The sequence below is a fragment of the Chelonia mydas genome, chromosome 13 (genome assembly GCF_015237465.2).
Source record: "Chelonia mydas isolate rCheMyd1 chromosome 13, rCheMyd1.pri.v2, whole genome shotgun sequence".
Lineage (NCBI taxonomy): Eukaryota > Metazoa > Chordata > Testudines > Cheloniidae > Chelonia > Chelonia mydas.
The window spans coordinates 12,277,210-12,299,468 of NC_051253.2; the positions used below are offsets into that span (position 1 = coordinate 12,277,210).

The window sequence follows — 22,259 nt, forward strand, 5'->3', positions numbered from 1 at the left end:
GCCAAGATGGGATGTGGGAAGAAAGAACCCAAGGTTCTTCATCTGTCACTTCCCTTCACTACTAAACTCCATGCAACAACCAATGCCTAAGCACAACTGGAGTTTCCACCTCCCCTCCCCAGCACAAAGGTCTCCCATGAAGGACACAACACGCTTCCCCAAGGTGATATATAGGCTGGCTTGGTGTCCATACCCTGCTGTGTAGGATGCTAATGGATTAAACCCATGACTAGTGCATAGTAGCACATCACTTCCATGGTTCCTGAAACTCTATTGGTCAGATGATATAAAGGGCCAAATTCTGCTCTGTGACACTTGTGTCAATCAAAAATAATTCCATTAACTTCCCTGGAGTTACTCCAGATTTACACTGGTGTTACTGTAATTCTTTTCCTGAAAGCTGCAAACAGCTTCTCGTCGTCCCTGGCGGGAGAGGAGGGGAGAAAGTGGGAAGAAATACTGCTACAAAATCAGCCTCTGAAGGGCTTCAGAATACCAGGCTCCTTCCCAATAAGTGAGAGACAACCCCATAATATATTTTAAGTCCTTGCACCATAAAATAAACTCCTACAAAGCAATGGAATCATAGGGCTTCTGTTTTGCTTTTTCTCTATCAGATCCTTTGCTGAACTCAGCTTGCATGGAGAGCAGGGAGCTAGCCCGAGTCTTGGAGCCTACCAAGTCTGGGTGTTGTTTTCCCCTTCGTGGGCTTTTATGATTTGTAAAAAGAACAGCAGCCCAAACCTATTAATGCAAATATTTAACATCTCCCATCCAGTAACAAATGACTGGGAGAACCAACCGCCTGCCCACCCACCTGGTCACCATTAACAAAGCAGGCCAGGGGAGAAAATAAATAGCAACAACTCCATAGGCTTTGTAGTCAGTTTCATGAAGGAACAAATGCTGAGTCGAGAGAGCAAACAACACCTGCTCAGAAGGAACTAAAAGCAAAGCGGCTGGCTAAACAAAGAGAGCGAAGCATGGCGGGCAAAGATTGTTTGTGCAGCCATTAATCTGTGGGGCAGGTCACCTGGGAGAGGCAGGAGGGAGCTGGCACTCGTGTTTTTAAAAACCAGTGTGAATGCTGTGCTCCTGAAAGGGGCCAGGCTGAGACCCCTGGAATCTAGTACAGGTACAGCAGAGATGTGCTTATGATTAAGGCACTGGAGTGGGACTCGGGAGATGTGGGTTCACATACCATCTCTGTGTGATCTTGGCCAAGGTGTCTGACCTCTCCATGCCCCTGTTTGTAAACTAGGGATAACAATCCTTCCTTCAACTGCCTTATCTATTTAGATCATAAGTTCTCTGGGGCAGGGGCTGTCTCTCACTTTGTGCAATGCCTAGAAGAGTGGAGCTCTGATCTTGGTTGGGGCCTCTCAATTATACAGAGTACAAATCATATAATAGCAGCATGGGCGGCAGCAGGCCAAGCTTCCTTCACTCTGCCCTGCCAATGGGCCTCAATCCTTGTGAGTGAGGTTACCATAGCCCATGTAGAGGGTACCTTCTACAGTGTGGGAGGTATTTCATTTTGTCCCACCTTTATTCTCTGTAGATCACTGAGGAACAAAAACAGCCCTATAAATTTATGGAAGAGGTGAATTCCTTCTTGGGTGACCAGATGTCCCGATTTTATAGGGACAGTCCCAATATTTGGGGCTTTTTCTTATATACGTGCCTATTACTCCCCACCCCCGTCCCGATTTTTCACACTTGCTATCTGGTCACCCTAATTCCTTCCATTGTAATAGGCACCCCTCCAGCCTGGCGCAGCAGAGAACTGCAGCGTGTGTAGGAAAACAAACCTACTGCCCTGTATCCTGATGCTGCTGCCTTTCACAGAACCTGGGGGCGAGATTCTCAGGGAATGTACACGGAGAAAGAAGGGCAGAAGCATTCCCTGCAGAGAAAGAAGATGAGAGAGCGAGCGAGAGAGAGAGCACAGAAAAGCAGTGGAGCATTCAGGCTCTGTGGGTGTGGATGGCTTAGTGATCCCCTTCCTTCACTGCCATCTGCACTCCCCCTTGAGAAGTTGGTGCATGGTGACATGAGGCTGACTCCCCTACAGTTGGCTGAACAATACGGTTCCCACAGTATCCTCAGCCCCAGCAGGCTTGGGGAGCCAGAGGGCAGGTCTGAGAACCATGTGGTTCATGTGGTGTTGCAAACCACTAAACCACAAGGTCATTAGACTGGCCCCAGAGAAGGTTCAAGCATGACTAGTTTTAGGGACACTGTAGACTATCCGCTGTGGGTGCCAATGAGGAAACAAGAGTCATGCTCTTTGAACTAGAAAGTAAGGGAAATGGTAACATATTTTAGCTGTTCCAGCTAGAAATATATGCGCATGCCAACACACCTGTGGCCTGAGTTATCTGCTTTGGGTGGGTTAAGGGTGTTTTTTTACTGACTCTTCAGAAAACAAAAGTCAGATTCACCAGGTGAAAATTATCCCACACCTTAAAGACAGCCACTTCTCTGTGAAACTGAAGATTTGGAGTCAGACAGAATCACAGGAGAATTTCACTTTTTAAAAAAGGTATGTTTCTAGCTCTCATCTTAGCAGAGAAAAGCTTGACAATGTGACTCTTAAAAGCTCAAAGACCAGAAGGCAAATAAACAGCACCCAACACAGGAGCACTGGAACCAGGGTGCTGAGGGTGCAGCAGCAGCCCCTGGCTTGAGGTAATAATAGATACCAAATGCATGGCTTCCATCCTATACAGCGTTCACAGGTTTGTTCCTTGGCCTTCAGCACCCCCACTACACAAATTGTTCCAGCATCCTGACCCAGTGTTTATTATGTTTAAAATCTTGTGCTTTTAAAGTCAATCTCATGATTCTGGGGGGACCCAGCGTTATCTTTCAACGCTTGAAATGGACAACGCTGATAAATACAGTCAGGAATGTCCTCGTAACTTTGGGTCTGTATTATAGGCAACACAATTGGATTTTTATTGGTACTACTGCCAGGGAAGAATAAAGAAGCAAACCCCAGCAATTAATTACCAATATACCCAAGCCTCTCATCTCTTTCTTTGAGTAGGAACTCTTTCTACTACCTCTCTGTTTCTGTCTCTCTTTTAAATTCTTTACAATCAGAAAGAATCAGAAACCTCGCTTCAGTGAGTGGAATACCATATCATTATTGCAAAGCACGGAGTAACTTGGCACCTCTTCAAAGGAAGCTTTTATCAACTGCTTAGTGTTATGTGACAAACTGGGGAAGTAAGCCATTACTCTGATCCTTCCAGATCCTCCCAGCTCTACCTTGAGTCAGCTTGTAAGAGAGAATTCTTGCCAGTATGATCAAAATGTGCCAGTGTACGTCTTGTTTACAGTTGTACTGTGTGTTGTGTGTTTTCCTGTACATGATGGTAACAGTGCACTCCCAGTTTATGCCAATAACGAAGTCCCATCTCAGATGGTGGATGGCATATACCTGCCTTCTTAACCACTGACAGTGAGAAAGGTGAACTCCAGCCTGTGAGGATAATCTCATTGGAGGCACTGATGTGCTTAAAGTTAAACATGTACCTATAAGGCCTGCTCCTAAGTCAATAAAAATACTGTCATTGACTTCAGTGGGCTTTGGATCAGGCCATTAAATTATACACCCGTCAGGGCAGGGACCATATTCTCGCAATGTGTATATCAGTGTGGCAGCAATGGGATGCCAATCGCAGTTAGGGGCGTCTAGCCACTGCTATAGTACAACTAATAAATAGTAATTAAGAGAGACTCAGAAAAGTGAAAATTAGACCCAGGTGAAATTTGCATTCCGTTTTTTGCCATTGCAGTTCATCTGATCTTTCCCCATCCCCCATATTCTGAATATTAACAAAATTCATCATTTTGTATCTACAAGTTGTGAAAATGTGAGTTTTCACATATTCAGAGTGACTGGGATTTTTAGCTGAAATATAGGTGCCCTTCACTTCATTGTACTTGGGACTACCTGCATTTTTTATTCCAAAACAGACCTAGTTTCATGGGCTATAATATCCATTTTTGCTTAATATAGAGAAATACACATACATATGTTGGTGAAGTTTCCTATGCAAATGGGCCTGTTTTTAAGTTAATCGGGAAATGGGAAATCTTTGAATTTCAGGTATAGCAGCTTTACAATTTGTTGTTCATGGTTTGCATAGCTCCAGCAAAATCTATAGAAGGAAGACGGTTTCTTTTCCCAACCATTTCCTGCCCCCTCCAGTACATTCTTCCTATGGGTTGTCATACCTGTAATTCCCTGCCCATTGAACCATGTATCCCCAGCTCCACGTACCTTTTCATCTTCTTTTTGCTGTTCCATTTTTTCCTGCTTTTTATTTGCACACGAGACGCTAAAAGAATCTAATTCAGTCATGGAGAAAATCAAAATTATGATGTCAACTGAGCTGACTCATTCTTTGCGCATGATTTGTCTGTTATCTCTGAAGTCATTCACAGTGCTGAAGGTAACAGTAGGCCACAGACAAGCAGCTTGACTCTGAGCCATGACACCAAATGAGATGCAGCATTGCAGATGATTATACACAATCATCTGTCTATATGAGCATTTACCGGGGGTGGCCAAACTTCCTGACCCAGTGAGCTCTATATGACAATCTTCAGAAGCTCAAGAGCCGGGGGCCCATCTGCTGGGGCTCGGGGCTTCAGCTCTGCGGCGGAATGGTGGGGCTGAGGGCTTCTGCCCTGCGGGGTCAGAGGTCTCGGGGCTTCTGCCCCTCGGGGCATGCCAGCCGGGCTCAGGGCTTCAGTCCTGCTCCTGCCCTGAGCCCACCAGGTGCTGCAGGGCTGAAGCCCTGAGGACCCCCCTCCCTGCTGGGCAGAAGCCCCAGGCTCCACCACCCTGCCACAGGGCAGAAGCCCCGAGCCCCCCTAAACGGTCTGGTAGGTAGAGAATGGGAGGGGCATGGTGGGCTTCGAGAGCCACCTTTAACTGTAAAAGACCCACATGCGGCTCATGAGCCACCATTTGGCCACCCCTGGCCTATACTCATAAACAGCATGAGGCTGATCTGTATAGTCACTGTGATACACAGGAAATAGGGCTGTAACACTACACATAGAAATAGGTTCTTCCAGGCCAGACCTTGGCTACTATGTTGAGGCAGATCCTGGTTAAAATTCTTGTTTTGCTTTGCCCACCTTTTGTGTTGATGAAACTCTTTGACTAAAGCTAGGCCTAATCTAGATGGAAGCTTTCGGAGAGAAGAACTGGTTGCAGGTTTGTACACACCCTGGATTCTGATGGCTTTGGCTTGGGCCAGATGAAAGCAGGGTCACAACAAAATGTGCATTGTGTGAAGAGGTTCCTATTGAGGGATAGCTCTACCAGCGATGTCCCACTTGACTGAGACATGTAGGCTTCTGAAGACTCTTGCACAAGCTGTTCCCTTGCTTGTTCATTATGGAAGCCAGATAACTGAGGCACCCCCGACTGCTCCCAGCCAGAGCCATACATGCTGGGCTGGAACATCCACCTGTCTTGGTGCCTTAGCTTGATTGTTCGGGCTATGGTGGACAACAATTTTTAATCCTTCTTTTCACACTGCTACGTAGAGCAGGAGGTGGAACATATGGTCTGTGCTCCCCTCCCAGGACTCGCAAACTGCTCTGTCCTTGCAGCTGCTCAGGGTTACTCTCCTATGCCTCCATGTCAGAGAGGTATGTGGGGATGATAGCTATATTATGGTACAAAGGGAAGGGCCACATGGTGCCTGTCCCTCACGTGGGAATGCAGAGGGGAGGGGACAAAAATCCTTGCACCCCGCAGAAGAGCCACAGACAGTTATAATCTGAGAGCTCACAAACTCTTCTGCGCACTGCCCCAGTGGGTGTGGCAAGGAGCCATTGTCCGCCCCGGACACCAGCCTCTCTCAAGCACAGCCTCTCCCTGAGTTCCCCTAGGGCAATGCAGCTCCACACCAGGCCCTAGGGGTGTGGCTAACCTAGCCCATAATAGGCTGTAAACTCCTCTGGGCAGAGACTGGGGAGCAGCCGATCTATTCCCAGCACAGTGTGAGAGGTGCAGTAGGCAGATCTTTGGTTCACCAGGCACAGCTCAGCTGCAATTGACAATTGAGCCCAGGGTCGCACATGTCTGAACAATGCTTGGTGGGAGCAATAAGGTCCCTTTGTACCTTTTGCAGCTGCTTATCATCATAACATTCTTTCCTGACACACTCAGTGTCTTCCTGTTCCATTAACTCTCCATCGCATTGCCTGTTGATTGTCCCACAGTGCTCCTTTCTCAGGGTCTGATCCTGCCCCTACTGAAATCAACAGGAGGTGTGCCACTGACTTCAGTGGGAGTAGGACCCCATTCTCTCTCCTTCTTTCCTTCCACCCGACTTCCCCCCATCTCGTACAATAGCCGCCACTCTAATGCTGGACACCATCTGCTGAGTTTCAGTTTGTCTCATCTCACCAACTGTCGCTCCTCTTGATCCTGGGCGTAATGCACTAACATTTTACATCAAAGGCCCCTAAAATATTAGCTTTTGTAGACTAGCTGGGCTGTAGGAAAGGAGCCAAACAGTTGGCACTTTGTAAGCAACGAGCATTAATAAAAGCATTCGAGTGAGTTTAGTGCCTCATTAAAGTAATACTAAAGAACTTCCTGTCTTCCAGAAGCATGAACTTTTAAATAATATTTCCTCCTCCTAATTTTATGTAAGGGTTAATCTTTCCAATGAGGCAATATTAAGTTTTCTGGGCAATTTCATTGTGTGTAGGACCAATTCTGCAGTGGAGTTACTCTGGAATTCACTGGTGTTACTGAGAATAGAATGTGGCTTACAGATTGCAATACAATAATACAAATGGTGCAGAAAATATATACAGCCATATATCATTATAACTGTAATGTATTCAGTGCACTGTTTGCTAAACAATGGGCCAGATTCTGATCTCACAACAAAGTAAAACTGACATCTTCATTAATGTCTGTTGTTAACTTCAGAACAGTCAGTCCTGATTTACACAGATTTAAATGAGAGCAAGATCAGATCCAACTTTTTTAGATCCACTACCTGTATATTTATGATGGGTTGAACCCCAACTCTGGACCCAAGTGTCCTTAAATCTGGAGTGTTCAAACTTCAGCTCTTAATCCAGTTACCTCCAGCTAGCACGTGGCCCCGGCCAGAGCCAGCCAGCATCAACTAGGATGTTCTAATTGGGGCCAGGGCTACCATAGATCTGACCCCAGGATCAGCAAGCTTCAGCCAGCTCCATTCATTGCAGTTCCCTTTTCAGCTGTGCCGGAAGCAGGTGCAGCCGGGAATCTGGGCTTGTAGTTTAATTGTAAAGCTAGGCTGAAATGAAAGAAACTAAATTCATGTTTCGTTGCTGGTTAGGCTCATCACCTATAAGTTCAGGCAGGAAGAATTCCCATGTTCCTTTTTGTGCTTGATCCAAAACCCATTTCACTCAATGGACTCTCATTGACATCAGTCGTCTTAGGATCATGTGGCATGGAGAGTATTTAAGCCTCCTCCAGGTGCATGTTGGGTTGGCTTAGGTGCTATTTATGGATAGGTTTTTGCCTTCCTTTCAAACATAAGGCCGGGGCAATGCTGGAGGCAGGAGACCTGATCCCAGGGACCTCTGCTTTAATTTGGTACTTCAGTTCAACAGGAACTTTATAATCAGCTAGGACCAATCCTGCAAGGTGCAGAGTACGCTCAATGTACTCAGAGTGCTCAGCAGCTCACGGGACTGGCTCTTGCAATACGGATTAATCTGCAGCTACACAACAGTTAGATGTAACCCTTTAAACAGTCATCAGTTAAATTGCTCAATTTCTATTTAAAAAATGTCTTGACTCTGTTCCTGGGCAAATATGCAGCGTGGTTCCTCGTTGTCACCAGTATTACCTTTGTCTATCGAATGTAAATGTCAAACGCATAACAGACAAGGCGCACAAAGAGAAAATCTCTTTATAGCAATGACTTATGGTTAGGCAAGCAAGCTGGGGCATGTCCGTGAAGAGCGGGCTAGTGCTCTGTGTGTATCTGTTAATGCAGGGGAAATAAATGTGCCTGTCTGTTTAGAAAGAGCCAGAGTGTACTTAAAAACAAATAGATAAAAGGAGCCAAACTTGATTGCAACATTCAGGAATGACATATTCTTGGCATGGAAACACAAAGCAACTGCCACCCAGGTTTGGCTCTGACCTGCTTCACTCCCATGTCATTTTACACTGGGGGAGCTACCCTGATTCACACCCGTGTAGGTCCTGATCTTGCAAACCTTTATGCACATGCTTCACTGTACTACCAGGAGAAGTCCCATTGTTGTCACAGTAGCAAAGCAAGGCATGTACGTTTGCAGGGCTGAGACCTAAATGAGAGGCAAATGGGGCCCCTGGTGCTCACAATGAAGGAAACATTGCACTTGCTAGAGGCAGTTCCTCAATGGAGCTGGACAAAATTTTTCAAAGGAAATACGTTTCATCAAAAAAGGCCTTTATTTAAAATCAGCATTTTTACATTTTTTTCAACAAAGCTGGAAAATGAAAACATTTAGGGGTGGGGTTTTTTTGGAAGGGTATTTATCATTTTTTCCTCTCCCTGACCTTTCTCTCCTCCCTCCCACCGCTTTTTCAGTGGCAAAATGGAAAAGGCATCAAAAGGAAAACTGAAACACCAAAAACTGGTGGGAGGGGAGAATTGCCACTGAAAATTATCTATATAAAATTTCCTGACAAAATTTGAATAAATAAAAATTTGATACTTTTTGTAATTTCGAAAGTTTTCACGGACAACGTTCTCCATTCTTGACCAGTTCTGTTTCTCATTCACTTCACTAAAATGGCTGGATGTAGACATCAGAACACCAGGACGTTACCTGGTTCAGCTGGGGGATAAGACACTTGAGTCTGAACCCAGCTGCCCTATTTGCTAGTGGATTCTCCTGCTGCCCTTTGCCGGTGCTTGAAAGATAGTCACCACCCTTTGTGCGAAAACCATCAGCCCAAAGGTTCCGTTTCCTCTGCAGAGAGCTCCTCCTCCTAGGAGAAGTCAAGGACGTGTAGGAGAACCTGGAGCTTGCCTGTGTGCCCCTCAGTGCTGGCTAGCCTCAGTTTTGTTCAAGCTAATGCTGTTTTCTATGTGAGCCCCATCCTTCCCCACTGGTGCTGGTTTGTACTTGATTCTGGCTTTGAATTTTGAGAGGGGGACAATTTAACCCCCAGACTTTGAGTGAAACTTCAGCTGTGAAAGGTTCCTATGCAGCCCATGCAGACCTTGCTCAGCTCTCCTTGTCTTTCAGTGTGATTTCCAGAAGGTAAACATTTTAGCATGAAAAGGCTCCGAACCGGAACCCCAAACCCAGCACTATCACCCCTCCCAAACTTCTGGTTCAAAGCCTGAATGGGAATTTTGCAGCTGGCCCTCACCTCTGTCCCAGGGCAGAACAAAATGCCCCAGGACTTTGGGAAAAAAGAAAAGGAGTACTAGGGGCACCTTAGAGACTAACCAATTTATTTCAGCATAAGCTTTCGTGAGCTACAGCTCACTGCATCGGATGAGGCTTATAGTACAGCTCTGGATCTGAATTGTGCAGCTCAGTCTAACTCAAGGACAAACGAGCCCATGTAATGAGAGCAAGTAAACTTCCCCAGGCTGTGGTCGTAGGGTGACCTCAGATGCTGCCATTACCAAAAACAAAACAAAACAAAAACAAAAAACACCAAGAAAAACCCCTGTGACTTGCCTGGGTGTAGTTCCGTTTCAACCCTCCAAGCTTTAGGAAACAGCAGGGGGACATCCTTAGCGTAAGTCTGCAGCTGCTTTGGGCTCCATCTGATTCAGACAGTTGCTGCAACAAGTTGAAAATAAGACAAAAGCACAACACTGAGGCCATTATGACAACAGGAGCTCCCCAGGGCAGAGCAGTGAAACAAGCTTCTAAATATAGGGGGAAACAAGTTTTTTTCAGTTAAAGGAAGTGGTATCTATTATTAAAACATTGGACTTACTTCAGACCCTTCTTAAACCAATCCCATCAGGCAAGGGGGCATCCTAAAAAGAGCTGAGCTGCTAGATGCAGATAGAAGCAGTGAAGCCAGTTTGGCTTTTCAGCTTGTGGACTGGATAAAAATCAGGTGTTAATGGCAGAACCCTGTTTGATTAGAGATGGGCCAGGTCTGGATCTGGATGTAAACGTCCCCAGAGCTGGGCTGTGTTGGGACCTGGCATTTTGGACCATGTAGTGTCAATGCTACGTACAAAGGTCCTGATTTTCCAAAGGCTGGGGCCAGGCACAAAAATGTGAGAGCGAGCAAGGTAAAATGAGAGCAGATATTGAGCGAGGAGAGTTTCTGGGGTGGAGCCTGATCTCACACCACTGTAATCCAGGAGTAATTTCACTATCATCAGTGGGATTACATTGGTGTAAAACCAGCACTAGAGGAGAATCAGGGTACTGGACATGGATCCTGGCCCATGCTAGGGCCACTTTGCACCACTTTCTGCAAAAGATCCTTGCCCAGACTCTAAACATGCAGCTGAGTATTCCCCTAGTGTGTGGGGAATGGCTGGCTGGCATACAGCCAGCTCTGTGACCCCCGCTCTGGCAAAGGAAGTCTGACAGGGTAGGAGAAGGCAATCCCCAGCCAACATAATGACCCCTTCCTTCGAGGCTATTATGTTCTCCTGAGCTCTGGAGCAGCTGAGGATTGGGGCTTCTAGGTCCAAATGATATAGACCGTGAAGCCTCTGTAAAGAAGTCACAGATATACCCAGTGGGGGCTCTCGTATTTGCCCACCCAGGGATCAAAACTGTGCTCTCTCCGACTGATTTTAAACATGGTTGCTGCTATCAGGGCTCTCTTGCTGTTGCCCTGTCTATAGGGATTGTTTACTCTGAGTACTATGTGAGCCAGACGGTGAGGCAGTCTCTACCCCTCCTTAGGCTTTATACGATGGTTATAAGGTGGTTTTTGGGGAAAAAACAAAAACAGAAAATTCTCCATAGCGAGTCCTAGAACCCAGCTGTCAACACTTGGAGCTAATAGAATGGCAGCTGGGGAGTGATGGCTGGAATGCTGGTACCATATGAAGCTAACCTATCTACACGGTTTGTGTTAATCCCTAGCTACAAGGGGTCTATCTCTGAAGATGATTAGAAGCCATCGATTAGAAGCCACGGTGACTAATGCTGGGATTTTCAGTGGGAATTGGGCACCTAACGGCCCTAGGCTACTTTGGAACTCTCAGTCAAACTAAAGCACGCGCGGCTCCGGTGTATTGGTTACACTAACACCCCTGAATGACACTGTACCAGCAGTACAATGGTGGGAAAGAGGAATGAAACTAGTGTACACCTAGGGCGACATTTTCAAAAGTGCCTGCCTGACTTAGGTACCTAACTCTCATTGAAAGTCAATGGGATTTAGATTCCTAACTTACTTTTGAAAATGGAACTTAGGCTCCTAAATCACTCAGGTGCTTTTGAAAATTTTACCCCCCCCCCCCCCGCCTAATTTGATGTGCTAAAGCACCCCGTGTAATGGCTATTTATTTCCATTTCCTTCTTGATCTTGTTCTTTGAAACAGGAGCGAAATCCAGAAGAGTTAACAAACTTTGCAGTCTCCTTCCCATAGCACATCCCCTGGTAAATAAAACTAATCTCTGCTTCAAATCTTGGGAAGATGTAAGGGGGGAGGTACATGCTATAGAAAATATAGATGACTGAAAAGAACATTGGCTCCAGTACTGGAACCTGCGGGGCTGTTTAAAAGAGAGTATTTCAATAAACCACAAAAATGAAGAAGTGACAAGGGGAAACGATGCATGACTTACAAACGGAAAACAATGGAGCGCTTACCGGAGAGACCTTCCTGCAGTTCGTTAACATTTATGTTTGTTATTTATAGATGTAGCTATCAGATGCGGTTCTCAAACTGTGGGTCGGGACACCAGAGTGGGTCGCAACCTTGTTTTAATGGCATCACCAGGGCTGGCGTTAGACTAGCTGGGCTCAGGGCTGAAGCCCAAACCCCACTACCCAGACCCAAGGGCTTCAGCCCTGGGTGGCGGGGCTCAGGTTACAGGCCCCCCACCTGGGGCTGAAGCCCTGGGGCTTTGCCACCCACACCCCACTGCGTGGGGAGGCGGGGCTCGGGCAGGCTCAGGTTTCGGTCCCCCCTCCTGGGGTCGTGTAGTAATTGTTGTTGTCAGAAGGGGGTCGCGGTGCGATGAAGTTTAAGAACCCCGGTAAGCTGCAGAGCCACAATTCTGTGGGTTGACTCTGCACTGGAGGATAGCATGTCTGTTCCTGCCTCTGCATTGCATACAGAGCTTGCCCCAGGAAGAGCTCTGGTGTGCTCAGAGCAGCTCCAAGGTGGCCTCCAAAGTTCTGCAGATTCCAGTGCAGAGCTGGCTGAAGGATGACAGTTCTGTTTTGCAGCAACTTTCAAGGTTTTGAGAGTTGTTTTCCTTTCACTCCAGAACAAAAACGAATCTTTGGAACATTTTCATGCATACAGAATTGTGTCAGAATGTCTGTTTTCAGGTCAAAACCTGAACTTTTTGATTCAGGAAGTGTGTGTGCTGGAGCCTAGGAGACCTAGGTTCAAGTCCTTGCTGTGTGATTTGGGATGAAAAGTTCAGCTCCAAATCAGGTGGAGCAGGGACTTGAATGTGGGTCTCCCACATCCCAGGCTAGCGCCCTGGTCACCAGGCTCCAGAGAGTGAAAGTCTTGCTCAAAAAAATGCAGATGAAAATGTCATAAAAATCGGTACCTCTCCATGAAACAGCATCAAAAATGGTCCAGCCAGCTCTATTCCAGTATTTAAACCAGTGCCATGGTTGAAAATAGCGGCTTTCTAGGTTGTGTGAGAAACTCAGCATTGCCCCGCAGCTCAAAAATTCAGAGGTTCAATTCTACCTCTGGTCTTGGACCTGGCTCTTACAGTGCTGACACTGCTGTGCAGTTGTAAAGTAGGAAGAAATCAGAGGTGATGAGTTACACAATTCTGTTCTGCCTTTCCAGGCAAATCCTAGAGCACAGCTCAAAAAGAGCAGCTGATACCTTGAATGTCTTGGCCCACATTCCCAACGGAACACGTTCAAATACCCAAGGCTGCATATGACTGCTTAGCTCTTGCTTGATTTGTCTTCATGATGTCAGCACTACTGGAATTTAACTCTTAATTTTATAGGGTGCTTTGTGTTTGAAAATTGCTGTAAAAAATCAAGTTCTGTACATTTTAACCCTTATTCAAAGCATATATTTAGACTGCAAATTGTTTGGGACACGGGACATCTTCCTATTCTACAGGCTAGCTTCTGACTCAGGTTATGTGCCCACACAAGGAATTAAGATGGAATAAGAAACTAGAACTGTGTGGAGCGTGGAAGTTTTTTTTTTCAGGAAGGATTTTGAAATTTGGCTTTATGAATGAAAACCGAAATTTTTGAAATTCTCTGCAAAGGATATTTGTTTCTAAAAAATGGCTTCAGGTCAGTTTAGACTTTTCTAATGTAATATATTAATAAGATATAATACAAAATAAAGACAAAAAATCATTTCAAAGTGAAATATCAAAATATTTCCTTTCAAAAATATCAGCACAGGACATTTCAACATTGTCAGATATTTTTTTTCTGTTTTTCTTCAGTAAAGAAATCCTGGTAAAATCGACCTGATTTCACAAAGCATTTTGACTTCAACAGAACTGTGTATTCCCAAGCAATATGGTTCCATCAAAATTTCTCTGACCAACTGTGTAAGAAATGCTTTCATACCTCTGCACAGCCTACAGGAGCAGGAGGGGCAGGGAATGTGCAGAAATTTGGCTCCACCCTCCAGTGGCTGACCAAAGTAGCTGAGCCAATATGGTACTCCCTGCAGTGAGGGCAAAAGTGCACTGTGCTGAAAAATCTGGGACTTGCTATTTAAGCAGATGCTATTTAGAAACTCCAGATGACTGGATGTGAAATCTACACATTTTAGTTTTGTTTTAAGTAACAGAAGCAAAATGTTTTTTCCTTTCTACTGGGAAAAAATGTATATACACTCAAAGTAATAAAGGTGTTTTAGCTGGCTTGAGGAAAAGCAACAGTCTTCTCTGTAAAACTTCTAGGGGCTTGATTAGCTTTATTATTTGTATTGTGGTTTCACCTAGGAGCACCAGTCGTAGACCAGGATGCCACTGTGCTAGGAACCACAGTAAAAATAGCCTTGGATTTATAGAGGCAGTAAGATATTAGGATATTTTCTGTCTTATCTATCCCTTTCCTAATCAGAGCTAGCACAGGTATGTCTACCTGAGCTGGAAGTACATCTTCTAGCTACAGTGTAGACATACCCAGAGAACAAAACAAAAGCTTTCACCCTCTTCTGCTACCATCAGTTAACAATAGAGCTAGTCTATATTTTTTAAATAACCTTTTGCATCAACATGAGGGGTTTAAATAAAAAAGAATTCACCAGTTTTTCCTTCACAAAATATTTGCAACAATTTTTATCAGAAATGAAACAGTTGTTACAATTTTTAGTTCATCCCAAACTGGATTTTTTCATAAATGAACATTTTAATATAATTTTTAATAAAAATTTAGAATACATTATGAAAAGAAATGAACACCCCCCCACTCCCCCCAAAAGTCAAATGCTGTGAAACTTCAAACCCTGCAAAAAACTTTTCCAATCAGCTCTAGTTAACAACATGCTGGCAGCCAGGATGGGAGAGAAGTCTGTAAGTGAGGTGTTGGGACTGGATACAGAGCTGTATCCTCAGCCTAGAAGGAGTTGCAAGAGTCAGTTAAGTATGCTTGCTGTACCCTGCTAAAAAGTGAGGAAGCCTCATTTGTTATGCAAATATCCACTTGAGCCTGGCATATGCAGTGGGAAGCTCTTTGAATTATTTTAAGCAAAGGACAAAAGTTCTTTCCCCTCCCCTATCATCTTGGATCCTTGAACAAACAAAATAATAATAACAATAATAATAAAAAAAGAAAGCCCTAGCTGTGTGAACCATCTGAAAATGACAATCCCTCTGCTTTCCTGGCAAGAGTCTGTACAAGCAGTTGAAACATAGAACAATTAAAACAATGTATTGCAGGCGGTCTGGGTTTCTTTTTCATAATGACAGCATAAACTAGTCATCCGATAGCTTTATCTCCAGGATTATGCTGGAGCAGATCACACACTTTAAAGGGATATTCCAGTGCTAACAGGAAGACAGTCACTTCCGGACTGCACGTGCACTGCGTACCCACCTGAATGTTTCCAAGTTTGCTTCTTGTTTGAAATGAGGATCTCAGGGCGATGGGGAGAGGTTAGTTTGGACAAATAAAAAGCACTGGACTAAATGTTCCAGCCTTGCAGCCTAACAGTTGCCAACGATCCACATTTACAAGTTGCACCCACCATTTGCAAACATGCAGGACAGAAATTTGAGTGCCTGAGTTCAGTTCTTTTGTACAGAAGTTCCCAAGTTCTGCGCCAGCAAACTCCTGGTTTGAACATGCAGATGAGTGGTTTATGGGTGCCATGGTTGCATGTTGTTATTGCTGTTCATACAGTGTGATGATGGTGCATGGCATCTAAAACTGACGTCTTTCCCTTTTGGAGCAGCTTACAAGATGTGGGCCTGATCCCGCTCCCATTGGACTCCAGAGCAGAGCTTCAGCTGATTACAACAGGAATCAAATAAATGAGGCAAAGGCATAATCGGAGGCTGCAGGTCAGTGGTAAGAACTTACCATTCCATTAGTGATGGATTATATGACAAATGCCATAGCACGTTTACCAAGCAACCCGTTCCTCAAGCTGTATCCACGCTAGCCTTTTCATCCACCGGGATGTCTAGACTTGAGCAGTATTTCAGGGCATGGTAGTTAAAACAGCAGAAACGGCCCTGTATGGTCCAGTGTTCCCACCACTGAACCCACAAATTGCTGCAATGGTGGAAAACAAAGGCCAACGTAAACACAGCCTGAGTGCTCTGGATTCAATCCTAACCCACTCTTCTGTTCCTCATGGCACATGTATGCAGCTCAGTTTATGTCTGTGCAATAGCCCCTCAGAAAGTCCTGTTCTCCTTCGAGATGCCCTCTGCACATTCACACTCTTGGGACACTGATGGTAGAGGTTATCTCAAAGAGCTTTGGTTTCAAGCGAAAACCCTTCATTTCGGCAACTTGGTGGGTCATAGGAGGGAAAGATGGCTGAGCCTAGAATTCCCCTCGAGCTCAGCAAGGGTCCACAGACTCAGGGCTGGCTCTAGGTTTTTTGCCGCCCCAAGCTCCGAGAGCGCAACTGCCCAAGCAAAAAAAAAAAGGGTGGCCGGAACGCCGCCCCTGGCATTGTGCCACCCCAAGCACGTGCTTGCTTTGCTGGTGCCTAGAGCCGGTCCTGCAGTGACCTGTTCGGTTTAAATATTACATGGTGTTTTCTGGTTTTCTCATCATCACTCAGCTTCCAACTGGGCTGGGCTAATTTTATTTGTACTTTGCACTTTGCTGCCTCGGCGTTGGCTGTGAAGTTTAGGACTGGACGAACTGGTTTGGAGGAAGTAGGGAAGGATGGTCTTATGATTCAGTCAGAGAACTCCAGGGCTCTGTTCTCAGCTCTGCTGCTGACTCGGGCAAGTTAGGGGTCAGCAGTAATGCCTTTCTGCATCTTCCACATCTTTACTTCCACATCTTCACTTTCCACATCTGCAAAATAGGAATAACAACATCCCCCTTGGAGGACTGTGATGCTAAATCCATTACAGCTAGACTCTGGCCGCTCTTGCATGGATGAGCAAGGTGTGGGGAAGGGGCAGGATACAAAGACACATAGCCACCCCTTAGAGTATGTCTTCATTGCAGAGTTAGCCCAGGCTCTTACCTGGTTGTTGTCCTTGTCCCCCTCCCGTCTATGCACAAATCACCCAAGTTCAGGGGTGCTTTCAGCCCAGGCTACCTGGCATGGCTGTGGGTGTGGGTTAAAGCCCAGGTGTTGGTAACCCACCCATTCACTTTGCAGTGCAGATGCAGGCTCAGTTACTCAAGAGCTGGTAGTCCTCCAGTGTCTTCCCTCAGTTCCGTCTGCATGCCCAGAAGGAGAGAGAAATTATCCCACCATTCACAGGAAAATACTCGTCGAGCAGCTCAGGCTACTGCAGCCCAAAGGACCACAGGATATGTCCCCAGACGTCCTAGCATCACACGTGGAGAAGTGCAGCACCAGGGAGCACACGGGTAGGGCTTTGCAGTGTGGCTGCTCGTGTCCAGGCTAGGCTCCCACCTGGGTGCTGATCATCTGAGTTAACTCGGCAGTGGAGACATACCCTGCTCCTCCACCTGGCACTCTCAGCCCAGAGCCGGCTCTCAGGGTAGTTCAAGGTGTGGCTATGGTTACAGGGTACAGCAATGGCTGCTCCCATGCATGTTCTCCCCAGCATTCTGCCTACCTCTGCCCTTCCTTGGCCTACGGGAGTGAGGCTGTCAGTCCTCAGCGTACTTCTGGCCTGACTGAAAGCCTGAAAGTCTGCAATTCTCATAAGAGAGCATATTCCTATGAGATTTCCTGCCCTATGCACTCCAGGGCATTTCAGAGTGGGGATAAGCAGCTGTCCTTTTGGCCTGTTCTCCCAGCAGAGCTTGTGGAGTAATAATAAAATTGGGGGAAATAATCTTTAAAAAAGATATCTGCAATGGAGGACCAGGACAGTAAGACTCTGTTTCCCTGCATTAACACTTTCTGAAGGCTCGTTAATGAATTCAGCTTCACAACCCTCTGGGTGGTTGGTAAGAATTATTATTTCCAGTTGCAAATGGAGGAAGCAGAGGTACATAGCTCCTGCTGTGAGCTGTGGCAAAAATCCTTGGGACAGATTCTTATCTCGATTACACTAGCAGAACAGAGATCAGGATTTGGTTGCTGGGGTGGTGTGAGGCTTAATTAATTAATGTTTGAGACCCTTGGGTGCAAGGTGCTTAGAAATGCAAAGAACTATTCATTACTATTGCTTAGATCACTGTCTGGAAATGAGGGGGGAAATCTGTCTCTCCTGTCTCGGTGGTGAAGTGCAAAAAAAACCTTTCCAGCTTTATACACATATGGCCACCGGGTAGGTAAAGTTAAGGCAAAAATGAGATTTTTCCTGCCCACCCATTTAAGCCTCTTTTGTAGAAACTGTTTCCCCTTTGTCAGATAAGCATCTTGATTTTACAGCCACGCAGCCAAATGTGGATGTAGTAGAAATGGTCTTTATTAATGTCTTTGGCTGCATTCCCAAGTTAAATTTATGCTGTCATGAACCAGCATCTCACTGAATTCCCTTTGTACAGAGTTGCAGGCTAAAAGGGGAAAGCCTCACTTTTTCCATATGACGAGTGTTATACATGTAGCCCTTTCTGGAAATTCCTGTGCCTGGTTTTCTCACAGTCCAGTCATGCCTCTCGCTGCTTGCACTGCATGTGCAGACCTACATAGGCAGCCCGTTGAACCTCTTGGGGACAGCCACTGCCCAGCAGAATTCCACAGCTTTGTGCTGTGGGGAGGAACGTTAGGAGCTCTGCTTATTTTACTACAGATGCTGTTCAATGGTGTAAACAAGTCAGTGGAAAACTCAGAAGAGGTCCCTGTCCATGCCAACCTCCCAGCCTTGATTAAGAACCAGATTTGAACTGCACGTGGTTTCTGCTCAACTAATTTATAACAAAGTGGCCTGGTTTACACTGTAAAATTGTACCATGTCTGAATGCTTGTGTTAGCTGGCATGATGCTGAATTTAGTTTCTGCCGGCCAATGCTGACCACAAACCTGGGCTCAACATTATTATTAATTATTATTATTGTTGTTATTTTATTATTTATTATTACATTAGTGCTGAGCAGCCCCAGTCATGAACCAGGACCCCACTTGTGCTAGGTGCTGTACAAACACAGAACAAAAAGACCCCCTGCCCCAGCAAGCTCACCATATGAAGACAGGGTAACATTTTGTGCTGTATGCCAGGCCTGATTGCTGGTAGCAGCCTGCGTGGATGGGGCCAAACCTTGTCAAGATTAGAGCTGGTTGACATTTGCAAAAATTTCATCAACCTTGTTTATTCTTGGATAGGGGAGGGGGTTTCGGGTTTTTTAAATCACAACTTAAAAGATTTCTCTTTTTTTAGTTTTTTTGTCACCCTTTCAGAATTCAAAGAACTGCGACAGCTTTAGCTAAGCCCGTTTTTAAAAGCATGTTCTAGTGTAGGCTAGAGCACCAGCTGGCCAAACCATCCTACAGCATGGCTCTGTGGGAAACATTTAAACACACTTCTTAAACGTGCCTGTGAGAAAGGAATAGATAGAGCCTAAAACTCCCTTCAGAAGTAAAGAACGGTAGTGTCAGTGCTGGCTGGATGGCTAGAACTGACTTGTCACCAAAAGATTGGCCTAGCGTGCACTGACTGGTGTGAGGTACCGGCAATGTCTTTTGAAGCTGTTTCTAAATCACTAGTCCCAAAGCCAAGACCTAGAATAATGAAACTTTCAGGAACTTTACAGCACCAAAATTAGGGACTTTTCACTGTCCGGGCACAGCTGGAAATAAAGCTGCAGCTTTGTCCATTTCTTTGCTAGAAACGATTCCTGAGAGTTCAGAGAGACCAAGGCGCAGATTCTCAACAGTGTTTTAGGCTCCTCGCTCCCATTGCTTAAAATATCTTCGAGGATCTAGGCCTGAGAGTCCCTTCCCTCCCATCCATCCAGCGGAGTAGCTGACTCTCGTTTGTTTTGTGAAAGAGATGTTCTCATGTCATGTCTGCAGAGAGGGAGACCCTTGTCGCATCCTACAGGATCTGTATCTCAGGTATCTTTATAACAGATACAGCTTTTCGCTCAGAGTTTAGATGAATTTCAGTGTCAGTGGGCTCCATCTCCATGTGAATCCTGAAGCGCGTACACCACCCTAGGAGTTTAGGCAGTGGGAAGGGGGGTTTCCAGCCCATGTTTCATGGGGAGGATGTGTCTATGGGCTGCAGATTTTTTCCCTGAAAATATGCAACAGAGTGATTAGACAGAGCTTACCTTAGGGGAGTTCCTAAGGTCACCAGATGTCCCAATTTTATAGGGACAGTCCTGATTTTGGGATCTTTTTCTTATATAGGCTACTATTACCCCCCACCCTCATCCCGATTTTTCACATTTGCTGTCTGGTCACCCTGGGAGTTCCTTAGTAGTGAAACTGACCCCCTGGGTGCGGCACCCACGCAAGGGGCAGTATCATGGGGTAGCTGTGAGTAGACATGGCCCAGCACTCCTGTGTCAGAGCAGGTTGGCCCAATTCAAGGGGGCCAGGCTACACCTGGGGTTAGTGAGGGCTGTCAGAGGGAAAGCAGAGTTATCAGTACAGGCTGTGTCTGGGGAGCGGAGCCACGGAGGAGTGGAGCTAACACCTGTCGGGGGCCCTGAAGCAAGGGGCCAGGTACCCAAGACCCGCTCTTCCAGAAGCATAACAGAGCCAGTGGAGAGCAGAACTGGCTGACTTAGGGTGAGCTGTGTTTGTTTTGCTGATGTTTGGACAGAAAGCCTATTTAAAGGTGTCTGGGGTGGGGGAGGCAGAGTATGCATGGAAGCTGGGCAGAAGCCCTGCCCCAGGACACTGAGTGCTGCGGTATTTCTCACCATGATGAGGGCATGAGCAGCAGCCACCCAGAAGGGCCTACTAACTTCCTGAGTGCCAGGGGGTAGCAGTTCATGCCAGCTCTGAACAGGAATGCATGTGGAGAGTGCCGGGGAGAGCACCGGGCTAGTGGAGGAGCTGCTGCTGCCTCTGCGGTGACATGGGAAATGCTGCTGCTTGCAGGGAAAACGAGTAGGAAATAAAGAGCGGCAATGAGGGACTGGACTGGGGCTACCTGTGAATTGTTGCATGAATTTCATTTCCACAACCCCCTGGCAGGAGACCCACAGAAAGTCCAGCTGCCTGAGCCTTCTATGGAATTGCAGAATGTCTCCTTAGGAGTGTTAAATGGGGGTTGGTATAATAATAACACAAGCTAGTTCTTATATGGTGCTTTTCATTGGCAGATCTCAACAGCAGTCAATCTCCTTATCCCCATTTTACAGGGGGGTGGAATTGAGGCACACATAGGAAAACCACAAGGAGAGAGGTGTAGAACGCGGGTGGACTGAGTTTCAGTCCAGTGCACTCTCAGCTAGTCCACAGTTCCGCACATAATACGTAGCTCATTGTGTTCAAGGATCACACACTTTTTGTAACTAAAGAGGCAGAGAAGTATTATTATATTGCTGTTTTTATTTGATTATCTCACTATGACACATGAAGAAGCTGAGGGATTAACTGACCAGCCCAAGATCACTCAACAAGTCAGTGGCAGAGTGAGGTCTAGCACCTCAGGACTGCTAATTCCCAGTTGCGTGCTGTAACCACTAGACACATTCCCTGGCCTCTTGCATAATCTCTCAGCAGTGTTGTTTGTGTATATGCTTTAGGAAGAGTCTTAGAAAAGATCCTGCATAATAATAGTTAAGGCAGATAAGAATGAAAAGTCTTGTTGCAGCTAATGTGAGCTAATTGAAACAATGTGAAAATATTTTTCATGTTTATTAAAATAAATTCAAGAGATGGCTCTAATAACTGACTGGCTGCAATGGGCTGAAAGAGCTTACTGTTATAACAATGTGCCTGGTGTGATGCTACTGAATCCTGGGTGATGTTACCATTCACCCCTATAATTCCCCCTTGTTATCAATGTCTCCCATGGTACAGGTACCAAGCTGTAAGGCTGGTGTAATAAGCAAGTCCCAGTACATCAGTTTCAAAAATATGGAGTGCATTGTGTTAGTAATATATCAAGGTGCTGGGAGTAGCTTCCTCTGTTACAGGTAGAGGCTTAGAAACAGGTTTGTCTACATATTGTAATGTAGAAGCTTAAAAGCCAGAATTTTCATAACAGCCCATCATCTAGTTGAGAGACCCACGCAAGGATCAGATTTGCAACAGGACTCATTGTGACTTATTCCCAGCTTTTCAAAGCTGCTAACCCAAAATGCTGAATTCTTCTGAAGATCTGCCACCACTTGAGGGTACTGAGGACTGGCCGCACCTTTCTAGTTATTCTCAGGCTTTTCCCTCTCTGGATTCAGTTACAGTTGCTGTTTATATAACAACATAAGCATAGCTGATGCTTCACAAATAGCTCTCCTGCCCTGAGGAGCTCACACAGTCTGTCCAGGCTCGGGTGGTTCCTGAGAAGTCTCTGGGAAATTATTTGTGTATATCCAGGGG

General features: G+C 45.8%; 1 long non-coding RNA gene across 3 annotated transcripts in view; it reads left to right on the plus strand.

Moving 5' to 3' along the window:
- The window catches only part of LOC122462811, a 44,335-nt gene that overhangs the window by 16,593 nt on the left and 5,483 nt on the right, over window positions 1-22,259 (plus strand). For 2 of the 3 annotated variants that reach the window (XR_006285624.1, XR_006285626.1), the window contains exon 2: window positions 15,606-15,714. This is a non-coding gene — a long non-coding RNA (uncharacterized LOC122462811). Of the gene's footprint in view, window positions 1-15,605; window positions 15,722-22,259 lie in introns of all 3 variants that reach the window. The other variant, XR_006285625.1, reaches the window with a different exon arrangement.